We start from the raw sequence: 15,395 nt of genomic DNA, 5'->3' as shown, positions 1-15,395 counted from the left end.
AGACCATTGTGCCCCGATGGAAATGAGATGATTTGGCCTTTTCCACCCAAGAAGAGACCTTGGCAGAGGCACAAAGAAGAAAAGGCTGTTGGGTAGAGATGGGAAGCAGTTTCTCAAGCCTTCACTCCCTCCCTCGCAGCTCGCTAAGGCTGAGCAGGTCAAACTCACAGCTCCTGCCAGACACTGGGGCATTGTTTAAAGCCACACCTCCCCCAACCCCTCTCCTCACTGAGAACTGAGTTCTGACAAAGGAGGCCCCCAGGGATAGGCTGAGAGCACAGAGGCTCAAGGTCCAGGGAGGCAGAGTCACGCCTCTGGGCGCTCTCCTCCCTCTCACGGAGGGAGAAAACAAGCCAGCCCCTGGCAAACCTGAGGGCTGTTTTTGTTTACATAAGGCGCTTTCCAAACAAACTGCCCCAAAAGGTCAGTATTGGTCCCAGGCCGCACTGGGACTGGGCAGTGAGTTTGGGACTGTGTGAAGAGAAAGGAAACTTCGGCCACTTGGGGCCAGATGACTTCACCAGAGTGGAAAGTGGCAGGCCAGGCAGCCGGGGGAGGGAACACTTCCTGGAGATGGGGCTCTGGAAGACCTTGGCTCCTTCATTAAACTAAAATAGGACTTGAGGTAAGCTGTTTACCTGCCTTCCAGTGCACCTGACAGCCTCAGAGAGAAGCTAGAGCCTTGGGCAGGGTCCAAGTGAGCCTGGTGTCCAGGCTAGTTCTCCACTGCCTCAGGCTCCCCACTTGCCTTGCAGGCTCTAAGCCTGGGAATAGCTTCAGAAAGGAGTATCACAAGGTCCCAGAGACGGTGATCCATTGTCCCAGTTTTCCTGAGACTTTCTCACTTTTAGCACTGAGTGTCCCATGTCCCAGGAAGTCCAGGAAACCAATGGCTCTGGGCAAACTTGAACACTTGGTCACCCTAACCCCACAAATAATGTAGCTCATGAGCTGGAGAGGACGGATTGCATGAATGCTGTGATAGGGGGTGCTCAGCATGGGAGTGCAGTGAGGCGGAGACCAGATCTCAGAGTGCAGATAGAAAATGTCCCACCAGGACGACATCGGCGGGCAATGTGGAACTATGGATGAACTTTTTTCTTAAATCAATGTATCGAGACATAATTATATGTAATTCAGTTACATAGTTCAATGCACACTTTGACAAATGTATATGCCCGTGTAATTTCTATACCAGTCAAAATATTTACATCACCCCAGAAACTTTACTACCTCCCCCTTAGAGTCAACCCAATCCTAACCCCATCCTGGCCCATTCCAGGAAACCACTTAAAACTGGTTTCTGTAACTATAGATTGATGTTGTCTGTTTGAGAAACGTCATCACAATAGAATCACACAGTCTGTACTTTTTTGAGTCTGATTTCCTCTGCTTAGTGAGTTTCTAAGATTCACTCAAGTTGTTCTGTGTATCAGTAGCCTGTTCCTTTTTTTTAATAGTGAGTATGGATTGACCACAATTTGTTTATCCATTCACTGGTTGATGAACATATGAGTTGTTTCCAGTTTTTGTTTCTTAGAGACAGAGTCTTACTTTGTCACCCTAGGTAGAGTGCCTTGGCGTCATAGCTCACAGATACACTTACTGGCTATGAATTCTGTGAGTTTACATGTTCCTGAAAATGTCTTTGGTTTTCCCTCATTTTTGAAGGCTATTTTTACCGGTTATAAAATTCTGTGTGCACATTCTTTTTCTTTTTCTTTTTTATTTTTTTTTTTTTATTGTTGGGGATTCATTGAGGGTACACTAAGCCAGGTTACACTGATTGCAATTGTTAGGTAAAGTCCCTCTTGCAATCATGTCTTGCCCCCATAAACACTGATTGCATTTCTTAGGTAAAGTCCCTCTTACAATTGTGTCTTGCCCCAAAAGGTGTGGCACATACCAAGGCCTCACCCCCTCCCTCCTTCCCTCTCTCTGCTCTTCCTTTCCCCACCCCTCCCTCCTTCTTTCTCTCTCTGCTTACCCCTTCCCCCCATATTATTTGTCTTTTAAAATGGCCAAGAACTCAGATTTCTGGTTCTAAGGGCGTTAGCTGGAGCAGTACAGGAGTGCTGATACATGGGTGGGTTCATCGCTAGATTCATAGACCTGGATCTCTATTTCAGTACCATGTTGTTTTTATCTCTGCAGACTTGTAGGATAACCTGAAGTCTGGTAATGTGATGCCTCCAGATTTGTTTTTATTTCTTAAAATTGCATTGGCTATTCAGGTTTATTTCTGGTTCCATATAAAACAAAGTACTATTTTTTCAAGTTCTTTAAAGTATAGAGTTGGTGCTTTGATGGCAATTGCATGAAATTTGTATATTGCTTTGGGTTGTATAGACATTTTAACAATAGTGATTCTTCCCAGCCATGAGTATGGTATGTTCTTAGTTTGGGTAATTTCTGTTAATTTCCCTCTACGTTAACTGTCTTTTTTCTTTTTCCATTTCCAGTGTGCTATTAAATTTGTCCAGTGAGTATTTCATTATTGTAATTTTCACTTTTTAAATTTCCATTTGTTCTTTTTTAAAACTTCCATTTCTCTGTTGCAATTCCCTATTTTGTCGCTCATTTTGACTATATTTTCCTTTAGTTCTTGGAACATTTTTATTACCATGGTTTTAGTCTTTGCTACCATTTGGGTCATTTTTGGATCAGTTTCTATTTTTTTTTCTCTTGGCAATAGGTCACATTTGTCTGTTTTTTTGCACATTTAGTAAGTTTTAATTCTCTATTTGACATTGTCAATGATACATTTTGGAAACTATGGGATCTGTTATTTTCCCCAGAAGAGCATTAATTTTTGATCTGGCATAACAGTTCAGTCTTGAACTTGACTTTAATTTGTGCTTTATTATGAAGAATCTGTGAAAAGCCCCAGGTATTTTTCTTTTTTTTTTTTGTAGAGACAGAGTCTCACTTTATGGCCCTGGTAGAGTGCTGTGGCCTCACACAGCTCACAGCAACCTCCAACTGCTGGGCTTAAGCGATTCTCTTGCCTCAGCCTCCCGAGAAGCTGGGACTACAGGCGCCCGCCACAACGCCCGGCTATTTTTTGGTTGCAGTTTGGCCGGGGCCGGGTTTGAACCCGCCACCCTCGGTATATGGGGCCGGCGCCTTACCGACTAAGCCACAGGCGCCGCCCAAGCCCCAGGTATTTTTCAAGCCTTCTTACTTCAAGGCCCTTAACCTCCATACTCTCATCACTTAGATTTGTTTTCAGGGCTTGGCTTCACTTAAGATAGGTCTATGATAGGCCTTTCTCTAGGGCAGAGTCCTTACCACTAAAGCATAGGAGTGCTGATGAGATATTAACAAGGTGTTAATGACATCTCTCCATTCTGGCTGGTCTGAGTCTCCAACATCCCCAGGACTTCTTGACCTCTTATATCCTATTCCATTCTCAATCCCTTATCCACCTCTCTAGAAATCCTACCTGGTTTTGCCCTGTGCCTGTGCAGCCCAGCCCTCATTTATGTCCTAACACAGTGGTTCTCAACCTTCCTAATGCTGTGGCCCTTTCATATAGTTCCTGTGGGTCGTAACCTACAGGTTGAGAACTGCTGTCCTAAGGGATGATTCAAAAACAACTTTTGGGCCCCTTTCTTGCCTATGTCTCTTTTCTCCAATGCCCTGCTCTTCAGATTCCAGCTGTTTCAGCTGCCCCAAACTCTGAATTCTGACCCCCCATCTCGGTAAGAAGGCTATATTTTGATTGGACTTTAACTCTCTGCCCCAAAGTTATAAAACGGTTCCCAGAGTGATGATGAAGGTTCACTTAATGAGTTTTCTTTCTCTCAGGGGGTTATAGTCTTGCCCTATCTGTTGTCCAATGTCTGAGAAGAGTTGTGTCATACATTTTGTCCCATTTTATGGTTGTTGTCCAGTTTTATGATGGGAGGCCTGGTAGCAGTAACTATGTTATATCCAGAAGTGGAAATCACCTGTTGGATATCAGAGAGGGAGGGCTCAAAATCACTTCTGTCTGTGCCATGAGGCACAGCCTTGAGGAAGCTCGCTTGAGTGATCCCAGGGCTACTCTGGGAATGAGCTCCCTTACTGTGCTCTGCCTCTCCGTCCCCTTTATATTCCTTCCTTCTTTCTGGATTCCTTTCCCCAAGTACATTCTTGGCCTCTGGTGGTTTGGTCCTAACACGATCTGAGGCAAACACACACAGATGTTTAGCTTCTTTGACTTAGAGTCATCTCCTTGTAGACCATAGATAGGCACAAATCTCTGTGGGGTCAACTTACATTTCTTCTTTTGATTCCCTGTTATCCTGGATGGGCCACGTTCACAAGCAAGGTCTTAAAGAACCTATGTGTACCAAACCATCATGGGACATGTTGGTCTGAGGTCCGTGTACTTCTCGTTCCCACACACCCCCTCCTTCCTACTGCTCAGCTGTCCATTTCTTCAGCTGCCTACTCATTTTTTTCTTCTCCGACACATGAATTTTATGTCTTCGCTTTCTTATTTTTTTTTAATTTCTTTTTTTCTTGGGTCATGTGACTACATACCTACCTATTTCCCTGTAGATCAAGTTGTACACACAGAAGCAGTGTTAGACGGTCCTGCCTATGTCAGTGAGTATGGGTATGGCATAGTTTCTGTGGAAGAAGTTGGCAGAATGAATTTGCAGAATGTCTAAGGGAGAGAACTAGCTTTACTCAGCACCGACTCTGAGTCAAGACACTAAAATATACCCTTTACCTACACATCTCATTGAATCCTCATAACTCTACGAGGTAAGGATTCTTTTTTTTTTTTTTTTTGTAGAGACAGAGTGTCACTTTATGCCCTTCGGGTAGAGTGCCATGGCATCACACAGCTCACAGCAACTTCCAACTCCTGGGCTTAAGCCATTCTCTTGCCTCAGCCTCCCAAGTAGCTGGGACGACAGGAGCCCGCCACCATGCCCAGCTATTTTTTGGTTGCAGTTCAGCCGGGGCCGGGTTTGAACCCGCCACCCTCGGTATGTGGGGCCGGCGCCTTACCGACTGAGCCACAGGCGCCGCCCAGGTAAGGATTCTTAATATAGCCATGTTTCAGAAGGAAAACTGGGGCTCAAAAGGTGACTTGCCTTAGACTGCTGGTAAGCAACAGAATGAGCATTCACACCCACATCTCTCTGGCTCAAATCTGGGCTCTTTTCAGTCTATAATACTCTCTCCCCAGAAAGAATCTATGAAGAAATGTGATCAGAGGGTATGTAGTTCCCTACAGAAGATACACGGGGACATTGACTCATGGTCTGGCATCACCTTATTGGAATTGTTGGACCTTAGGGGTCCTTCATTGTAACCTCCTACGTGAAACCTGTGTGTTGTAGGTGGTTTGTGATTAGGCTCAAGAGAATGGTAAGTGTGGGAGAATTTAACTGAGGGAATCAGAGATTTAAGTAACCCAAAAGTGCAGAAAGAGAATGATAGGATTCGCAAGGAAATGGGCCCCAAGTCTGAGGAGAAGGGACTACAGATGAGGTTGGCTGGAAGAACAGAAGGCTCAGGTGACAAAAAGGTCACTTGTGCATTGAAACTTACAGGAATTGCTGGGGGCAGGATTAACTAACACTGCAGCAGATGGGCAGCCTTCCCAGAAGGGACAGGGCTCAGGGAGCCCAACCAACCTGCTTGTCTCAGCAGGGGGCTGACAATACAGATTATAATCAGGAGGAAACAAGTGGTCAGGTTGGGAATGTTGTGAAAGTGTATTGAGGTGAAGCATGATGTCATGACAAGTGAATGAAGAAGGGAAGGACTCAGAGCTTTTGAAAAAGAGAAGAAAGTAATAATAGGAAATAAGACTCTCCCAGAGATTCAGCCACTGTGGCCAAGGGAGACGGAGGGCGGGGGGAACCACACGTGTGGTCCCTCTGGAAAGCTGAACTTTCTAACAAGGATGCCTGAGTTCCTAGGCCCTCCTCAGTCTGGATTAGATGCAAACACAAGACCAGACAATTAAATTCGAGAACTTGTCCTAGAAAAAGTGCTGCATACTTCATTGCTGAATATCACTAGGTCACCAGATGTCCAAGTGGAGTGTTTCGAAGGTGACCGTAGTGATATTCAGCAATGAGGCATGTGCATTTTTTCTAGGGTAAGTTCATGAATTTAATTGTCTGACTTCGTACTCTCTACTCCCTGCTTTGGAAAGACAAGTCTGCCTTCTTTACTTTTTTATGTTTTAAAATAGAAATAATTGCTTAACGCAGGCACAAAATCCAAAAGGGACAAAAGAGTACACAGGGAAATGTTGTACCCTTTCTAACCTCTGTCCCTGGATCTCCTTTCCAAAGATAACTTCCGTCAGGAGTTGATGGATCCTTCCAAAGGGAGTCTCAGCATTTAAAAATATTCATCTGTGTATATTCAGGATGGCCATAAAGTTTGTGTGCAATTTAAAATAGTTGTCTATGAACTTTATGGCCACCCTGTATATATTTTTTGGGACAGAGTCTCACTCTGTTGCCTTGGCTAGAGTGGCATCATCATAGCTCACTGCAACCTCAAATGCCTAGGCTTACGCAATGTTTTTTCTCCAGCCTCCCGAGTGGCTGGGACTACAGGTGTGTGCCACCAAACCCAGTTAATTTTTTTCTACTTTTTTGTAGAGTTAGAGTCTTGCTCTTGGCTCAGGCTGGCCTCAAACTCTTGACCTCAAGCGATCCTCCCCCATCAGCCTCCCAAAGTGCTAGGATTACAGGCAGGAGCCATTAAGCCCAGCCAAAAAAAAAATGAATGCATGCATTTTTACTTTTTACACAAACAATAACTCTGTTCCACCTTGATCTTTTAAGAAATAATTTGCTTTTAAAATGCATTTTGGAAATTATTCCTTATCTATAACGAGTTGCTTTATCACTTTTCAACAGCCACATAATTTTCCACTTTTGAGATGTATCATAATTTAGTTAGCATCCCATTAATGGGAATTCAGGCTAATTTCCAATGTTTTACTGTTACAGATTGCTGCAGCACACATTCCTGAACATACGTCACTGTGTGTGTGAGAAAGAGATACAGAAAGAGACAGAATGAAAGAGTGTGGAGCTGCAGAGAGCATGTTAGGATATTGGAATGTCTACTTCCCTTCTTCACATTCGTGCATCTGTTCACTTGCTAATAGGTATAACTGGTTTTGTCAACTCTCTGACTGATGGAAGAAATGGACCAGTGACACCATTGTATATGCTATTTGCCTCAGTTCCTCTGACAACATGAGTAATCAGGTACGAAGGCAAGTAATTGCTATGTTTTGTTCCAAAGAGGCAAGTTCAGGAGATGCTAGAAATTCCAAAGTATCTGGGCAACTTCTGATCAGCCTCTCAGGTGTACTAATACTGGCAAAGGTTAGCATCTCCAAAGGGTAAAGGATACAGATACGTTCTAGAAGTCAGTCTTGCTCATGATAAATACTGAAACCAGCTTTCTGGTCCAAGCTGGGATCAGTCCAGGAAACTTGGGGGTGGGTCTAGGATCCTCTGTTGGGTCTGGCTCAGCCTGGCTGAGAGGACACACCCAGGCCTACTCCAATCTCACCAGGTTCTGTGAGGCCCTAGAGCCCTGAGATGATCCACCTGGGCCACCGCTAAACACAGGGGCCCTGAGATTCTAGCGCAATTAGGTGTCTTCTTGGTGACTGCACACCCACATGCAAAGTCAGCAGGACTTGAGTTTTCAAAGACAAGGCCTTGAGACTGGTAGCCGTGGGTCATGCCTGTAATCCCAGCACTCTGGGAGGCCGAGGCAGGTGGATTGCCTGAGCTCAGGAGTTTGAGATCAGCCTGAGCAAGAGCAAGACCCCATCTCTAAAAATAGCTGGGCTTTGTGGTGGGCACCTATAGTCCTAGCTACTTAGGAGGCTGAGGCAAGAGGATCGCTTGAGCCCAAGAGTCTGAGGTTGCTGTGAGCTGTGATGCCATGGCACTCTACCGAGGGTGACAGAATGAGATTCTGCCTCAAAAAAAAAGACAAGGCCTTGGGAATCCTGTTCTCCCACGTGCATTCCTCCTCTGAGGCATGGAAGATCATGAGATATAAACACATCACTGCTCAGTGTGTTACCGGCATCGCACGGGGTCACTGGCTTAGCGTGGAACTTCACGGAATCACCAGGCTTTTGATCAACAGCTTCTGTTTCACTTCCTCCTTCCTTGGGAGCTTCCTCCCCAGCCTGGCGACAACCTCTTTCCTCTCAGCATTCCAGGTTCTGCAGAAACAAAAGCTGTTCCCTCTGCCCCTTCAAGCCACTTTTCAGTCAGAACTGGGCATCCATAGACCTCTGGACCCAGAGAGTGGCTCCCTTTCCCTCGGAGACTTCTAGAGCTGATTTACCAGGTCTCTCTCCTTGGGGCTGCCTGGACATACTCACACTCTGCTTCTGATGTTCAGTTCTGTATTAATTAACTTGCTCCATTTTCAAGCGGGAGATAGACTATTGTCAGTACCTGAAAAAGGCCCCTAGCAGGCCGTCCCTGATCTAGTTTATGTGTTGAAATTGCAGGTAAGATTCCTAAAAAGGCATGAAAACACGGGGTTCTGGGGTTCTTTCCTGAATGCCCCTGGAGCCATATTCACTCTGCCTGACCAGACTGTCATAATTCCTATCTTCTGGCAGCACCCGTGGCTCAGTGGTTACAGCGCCGGCCACATACACCAAGGCTGCCGGGTTTGAACCCGGCCCGGGCCTGCTAAACAACAATGACAACTGCAACCAAAAAACAGCCAGGTGTTGTGGCGTGTGCCTGTAGTCCCAGCTACTTGGGAGGCTGAGGCAAGAGAATCACTTAAGCCTAAGAGTTTGAGGTTGCTATGAGCTGTGATGCCACAGCACTCTACCCAGGGTGAAATAGGGAGACTGTCTCAAAAAAAAAAAAAAATCCTGTCTTCTCTTCAGCTCTCAAACTTTGTTCTTAACCCCTGACCTCTGGGCAGGAAGAAGTAGTAGTCAATAAAACACTTAAAACACAAGGTCAGGGAGGTGGTTTCCTATGGTAAATCTTCCTTTGGCTCTTCTCCCACCCTCCCCCCCTTTTTTGCAATGTCACGGACTTTGGAAGTTCTTTCCCTTCATTTGCGGGTTTCCAACCGCTCCTTTCACTCCTTCCCCATCATAGGTCATCTCTGACCGTCAGTCATGAGTACAACGACACATTCCCTCCTGAAGGTGGAAGTAACTACAGCATACATAACATACCTAGGTCACTGATTGTAGGTGCAAAGTTTGGTTACAGAATCCAGTTCTGTCTGTCATTTTTAGTTAGAATACCTGAAAAACAGGAGACATTTTCTAAATATATTGAATGATTTGAAGTTTCTTGGACTGATCCTTGCTATTCCAGCTCCAAATTTTCTCCCTTCCACTCCCTAAAGAAGATACCTAATTTTCCTTTCCTTACTGTTTGAGCTGAGCATCCTCTGGTCCTCTTGGCCTCAAACTTGACCGAATGATCTGATGTCTCATTCTTTCTTCCCTGGGTTGCTGTACCATTAGGGTGCTGTCAGGAGCAGAAAACACACCAGTTATTCAAATAAGAGGATTTAATACAGAGAATTGTTGACTGGTATAAAGTTTTCCACTAGAAAAGAGTCAAAGAGAGGACCCTAAGATAACACGGAGGTTACAACGTCAGGAGGCAGCTACCCACTTCGGGGCTGGTGCAACAAAGTGATCTATTAAAGCTCAGAAACTTGGAGGAGGGGCCCAGAAAACTGGAGAGGGGACTTAGCTCAGCTAATGCTGATGTGTCTGAGCTCAGAGAAGGGGACTCAGACCTCTGCAAAGGGGGCACAACCTGCTGGCGCTGGTGTCTCTAAGAGAGGAGGGGAGTTGCAACAAGGCTGCTTCTGTATTGAAGAAACTTCAGGCTGGCTTCAGTTGCTGCAATTCCAGAGTGAAGAGGGAGGTTGATGTGATTCTGGAAGGAACCAAAGACCCCGACAAGCAGGCAGGAAGGAATCTCTCCCTCCAGGCCTGCAGCCTCCGTCCTATGGGCAGAGCCAGGTGGGTAAAAGACATGGGACTGGCAGCCTCCCAGTACCAGAGCAGAGGAGGAGTTAATAACCAGCCCTGCTGGTGAGAAGAGAACCCAGGACTGGCTTCCCTGAGAGTTCTAGCCCAGGGCTGTCTCTGGTGCATTTCAGCTCACAAGGACTGAATACTTTCTCTTACCTGGAGAAGCAGAGACCACGCTCTTGCAGCCTGGTCGGGGAGCTTACGTGATGCCAGCAGTGAATGTGAAATGTTCCCTCTGCAGCTCACACAGCCCCGCCCTGTTAATTTCTTCCCATGTTTTAGAAGAAACAATCAGGAAAGCCCCTCCGAGGAGGTGGCCTTTGAGAAGTCAGGGGAAGAGAGTTCTAGGCCGTACATGTTCGTACCCTGAAGTTGGAACCTGCCTGCCCTTTGCGGGGAAGATCGTCCCTGTCTGGGGCAGTGACCAAGAGAGGAATGATGGAAGTTAGAGATGTTGGCAGGACTCAACACTGGCAGAGCCAGATGGGACTAGTGAAAGAGTTTGGATTTTATTCCAGGAGTGATAAGAAACCCATGGAAGAGTTTTAGGCACAGAATATAGGAGATCTGATTTGTGCTAAAAAACAAATCGAAAACAAACAAAAAACTTTGGTTGTTCCATGGAGAGCAGCAAGAATGGAAACAGAAAGACCAGAGTGTGCCCGGAGGTGTGTGGACGTCACATAAATTCTTTCACTCAATTCTCTCAACAACCCCATGAGAGCTGTTATTGCCCTTGCTTTACAGATGAGGAAAGTGGGACTCAGAAAGTCATCCAGCTTGTCAGAGGTAAGAGTCACATCAAGACACCAGGAATATGCTTTTTCCACACGCCCATCAGCCTGCTGCCTTGTTCTGTTTCTAGATTATTGTAGGGAAAGGAGACAAAAAAAGATCTCTGAGTTATCGTGGAGAGGGTGGGCCAGGAGAGAAGGCAGAAGCCCCTGCCTGGCGGGGGTGCAATCTCGGGGAAGCCAGTTGTTTTAACTTCATAGTAAAGGGCAGATGGCAAAAGCATGATAAAGGGAAAATGGCAAACAGACAGAGTGGTAAGATCAGCCCCATTTGAACAATTTGAAATGATCGTGGGTATTTATCCAAAGAAAATAGGGGTGTTACTACCTGAAGAGGGAGTGGTTGCTCAGTAAACTAACACAACAGCTCTAGGCAGTATCTGAGCTGGGTCTGGAGGACCTGCAGGATTTAAACCTGGAGCAATAAAGAGGAAGGGAATGTTGGGAGAAAGAAATGACCCAAGCATAAGCCAGGGAGGTGGGCTGGAGATAGTTTGACCAGTAGCCCAGAGCCCCTGGGAGCCCCAGTCAATGAGGAAAGATGCCTCACGCCCTCCTCGTATCTTATTAAAGAAATGCTTTGTTTGTAAGTTGATTTGTTAAGATCCAAACACAGTCCACACTGTGTTGCATTTGGTTGATGTGTCTCTTAAGTCCCTCTCTCTTTTCAATAAACTTTTATTTGAAGATTAATTTTGAGCCTCTTTTAATTTATAATATTCTCTCTACTCCTTTCTCCCTTCCCATGCTGTTTATTTGTTGAAGAAAGTGGGTTACAGTGACAGCCAACCTCTCAACATCATGAAGGTGGTATGTTTCTCTCTTCGGCACTATTGTCTACACTGTACATCAGAAGATTGGTCTAGCAGAGGCTTGAATACATCAATTTTCTTTTTTTTTTTTTCCTTCCTTTTTTGGGCAGGTTGACTTCATAAATGGTGCTGTGTACTTTCTCCTGCACCATCACAGGAGGCAGATAATGTCTGGTTCAGGTAAAGGGAAATGCTCCCAGTTCTTCACCTTTATGAAAGATGTTTGTTGTAGGCCTTTTAGGTAGGTGTGATAGATACATCAGGTTTAATAGTTCCTTTTTATTCCTAGTTTAATAAGAATTAAAAAAAATTGTTAATGGATGCTTAAGTAACTAAATGCCCTTTCTGTATCTATATATTTTCCTTTCTGGTTTTGTTATCTGGAATTTCTATCAGCATAAATTAAGTCAGAGGATGACCCTTATTCTGTTCTCTGGAAGAGTTTGCATTGGATTGGAATTTTGTCTTTGGGTAGAATTAGCGAGTCTTTTTGCGTGGGCTTGGTATTTTCCTTATGGGAATATTTAAGACAACAGATTTCAATTTCTTTAATGGTTTCTGACCATTCAGCTTTTGTACTTCTTGAGTCAGTTTCAGTGAGTGAAATTTTCCTATTACTTTGTTTGTTTCAACTAAGATTTGAAATTTATTGGCATCAAATTTTCATAGTATTTCTTCTTATCATCATCTTTTCTGCTGCTAATTAATATTCTCTATATTTATGCCTTCTTTCATTTTCTGGATCCATTTTGCCTGGGGTTATCAATTTTCTTAGTCTTTTCGAAGAACCAACTTTTGGCTCTGTTAATCCACTCTATTCCAACCCCCCCCTTTTTTCAATTTCATTATTTTTTCTCTTTATTTCCTTCTTTCTACTTTATATGTACTGTGGCACACTTGTTCCAACTTCTTTTTATTTATTTATTTATTTTTTGGCCAGGACTGGGTTTGAACCTGCCACTTCTGGATATGGAGCCAGCACCCTACCCCTTTCAGCCATAGGCGCTGCCCCCAACTTCTTTTTATTTTTTTTAACATTTGTTTTTATTTTTTAGAGAAGGGGGACCTCACTACATTTCCCAGGCTAGAGTTGGGTGGCTATTCACAGGCATGATCATGGTGAACTATAGCCTCAAACTCCTGGCTCCAGTGATCCTCCTGCCTCAGCCTCTCAAGTGGCTGGGACTACAGATGCCACCACACTGGGCCAAACTTCTTTTTTTTGAGACAGAGTCTTACTCTGGCCTCCTGAGTACAGTGTCCTGACGTCATAGCTCATAGCAACCTCAAGCTTTTGGACTCAAGCGATCGTCTTGCCTCAGTTTTTCTATTTTTAGTAGAGTCGGAGGTCTCGCTCTTGCTCAGGCTGGTCTCGAACTCAAGCAATCCACCTGCCTTGGCTTCCCAGAGTGCTAGGATTACAGGCATGAGCCACCTTACCCAGCCTCCAAACTTTAAGCTGTGTGCTTAGCTCATTAATTGGAGCTTCTCTTCTTCTTCTAATATAATTGTTTTAAGACTATATTTTTTCTCCAAGTACTGCCTCATTCCTCAACTTCTTTCATTATAAAATAGTTTGAAAATATTTTCTGTATTTATTGAAACTCATTTTATTCTTTTTTGGCTCACAAACCTGAAAGAATTTCTTTGTTTTTTCCTGAATTTCTATTTTTAATGACTTTTGTTAAAAAACTGAATTTTAATTTATATTCGGTGAAATGCTCGGTCTGATAAGTTTACCCAAATGCATAAAACACTCATCTACCAAGCTAGAGACCATTTCCATGACAGCCAAAACTTGTCCTTTGCTTTTTCCTTCAGTCCTTGCTCTTCTCCTGTACAACTGATATTTAGTATCACGGAGTTGTTTTACCTTTTCTAAAATTTCATTTTAAAATAAATGGAATCACAGTCTATGAGCTTCTTTTCTTCGTTATCGTGTTTTTGAGTCTTTGTGTTGTTGCTTGTGTTGTATTGGTCTTCCACTTTTTTCCTCCTTTTCCTCCTCCCCTTCCCCCCTTCTCTCCCTCCTCGTTGGTTCTCTTCCTCCGTTCTCCCCTCTCCCTTCTCTCCCTCTTCCCCTTCTTTCTTCCTGGTGTCCCACTGCATGAAAATACCACCATTTATTTACTCATTCTCTCATTGCCAGATAGATGGGCTATTTCCAGAATGGAGCAAGTAGGATTAAAGCAGCTATGAAGGTTTTTATGCAAGTATTTTTTTTTTTTTTTTACCAAAAATATGGAACGCTTCACGAATTTGCGTGTCATCCTTGCGCAGGGGCCATGCTGATCTTCTCTGGATCCTTCCAATTTTAGTGTATCTGCTGCCAAAGCGAGCACTTTATGCAAGTATTTTTAATGGATTTTTTTTTTAACTTTTCTTAGGCAAATACCTAGGAGTGGAACTGCTGAGTCATATAGTAGATGGATATTCACCTTTACGAGAAGCCAGTTTTCCAAAGAGGCTCTACCACTTTGCATGCCTACTGAGAAAATCCTCCCTAACATTTGACATTTTAAGTCTTTTAATCTAATGAATAAAATGTGGTGTCCTCGCTGTTTTTCTAATTTTATTTATTTATTTTTTTATTGTTGGGGGATCATTGAAGGTAAATGTAACCAGGTTACATTGCTTGCGTTTGTTAGATAAAGTCTTTCTTATAATTATGTCCCACCTCCAACAGGGCGACCCTCCTTCCCTCTCACCACTCCCCCATTCCCCCACCCCCCACCATGTCCTGGCATTAATCGTCCTCATATCAGAATTGAGTACATTGGATTCTTGCTTCTCTATTCTTGTGATGCTTTACTAAGAAGAATGTTTTTCAACTCCATCCAGGTTCATACAAAAGATGTAAAGTCACCATCTTTTTAATGGCTGAGGAGTATTCCATGGTGTACAAATACCATTGCTTGTTAAACCATTCCTGGATTGGTGGGCATTTAGGTTGTTTCCACAATTTGGCGATTGTAAATTGAGCTGTGATAAACCATCTAGTGCAAATGTCTTTATGATAAAATGATTTTTTTTTTCTTCTGGGATACCCAGTAATGAGATTGCAGGATCAAATGGGAAGTCTACTTTCAGTGCTTTGAGCATTCTCCATACTTCCTTCCAAAAAGGTTGTATAAAGTTTGCAGTCCCACCAGCAGCGTAAAAGTGTTCCCTTCTCTCCACATCCATGCCAGCCTCTGCCGCTTTGAGATTTTGTGAAGTGGACCATTCTCACTGGGATTACTAGCTGTTTTTTCTCTAAATCAGTTTTATTCTATGTAATTTATGTACAATACAATGTACACATTTCAAGTGTATAATTTGGTAAGTTTTGACAAATGTACACACCTGTATAACCAGCACCCCTAACAAGGTACAGAACATTTCTGTCACCTCAGAAAACTCCCGCATGCTTCTTACAATCCTGCCCGCTTCCGTCCCAGACAATGACTGATCTTATTTCTAGATTGATTTTTCCCATTCTCGACTTTTACATAACTAGAATCCCGCTCCACGTACCCTTCTGTGGATGGCATCTCTCAGTTGTTACTGAAAGTTTGTCACTTGTCCAGGAGGCCAAATCAGAAGAATGAGAACAAGCATTTTGAGGAGAAAAAAAGGAGAATTTATTAATGTGCTGGCAAAGGAAGTATACGGTAGACTCTGTCTTAAAGTACTACCGTCCTATGTATAAGCAGGAATGCAGAGCGTTTAAAAGGCTTTTTCAGCCTGGGACTAGTTTAACTATATATAGTTGATGGTCCT

The 15,395-nt window shown here is 43.9% G+C and overlaps 1 long non-coding RNA gene and 1 other non-coding gene across 10 annotated transcripts; one reads left to right on the top strand and one right to left on the bottom strand.

Moving 5' to 3' along the window:
* Positions 1-441: 441 nt before the first annotated feature.
* On the top strand, positions 442-14,186 carry LOC128576501 (uncharacterized). 9 transcript variants are annotated; one of them, XR_008377405.1, is made up of 7 exons: positions 442-625; positions 6,978-7,241; positions 9,506-10,695; positions 10,775-10,816; positions 11,591-11,631; positions 11,744-11,813; positions 14,021-14,186. It is a non-coding gene; the product is annotated as an uncharacterized LOC128576501 (long non-coding RNA). The 9 variants fall into 9 exon arrangements; XR_008377404.1 differs by having other exon boundaries at positions 11,587-11,631; XR_008377402.1 differs by lacking the exon at positions 9,506-10,695.
* Positions 13,869-13,971, bottom strand: LOC128576631 (U6 spliceosomal RNA). Its single transcript, XR_008377462.1, has one exon. It is a non-coding gene; the product is annotated as a U6 spliceosomal RNA (small nuclear RNA).
* Positions 14,187-15,395: the final 1,209 nt, after the last annotated feature.

The sequence above is a fragment of the Nycticebus coucang genome, chromosome 24, assembly GCF_027406575.1.
Source record: "Nycticebus coucang isolate mNycCou1 chromosome 24, mNycCou1.pri, whole genome shotgun sequence".
NCBI lineage: Eukaryota > Metazoa > Chordata > Mammalia > Primates > Lorisidae > Nycticebus > Nycticebus coucang.
The sequence above is the reverse complement of the archived record's forward strand: the minus strand, read 5'-3'. Positions and strand labels throughout refer to the sequence as shown.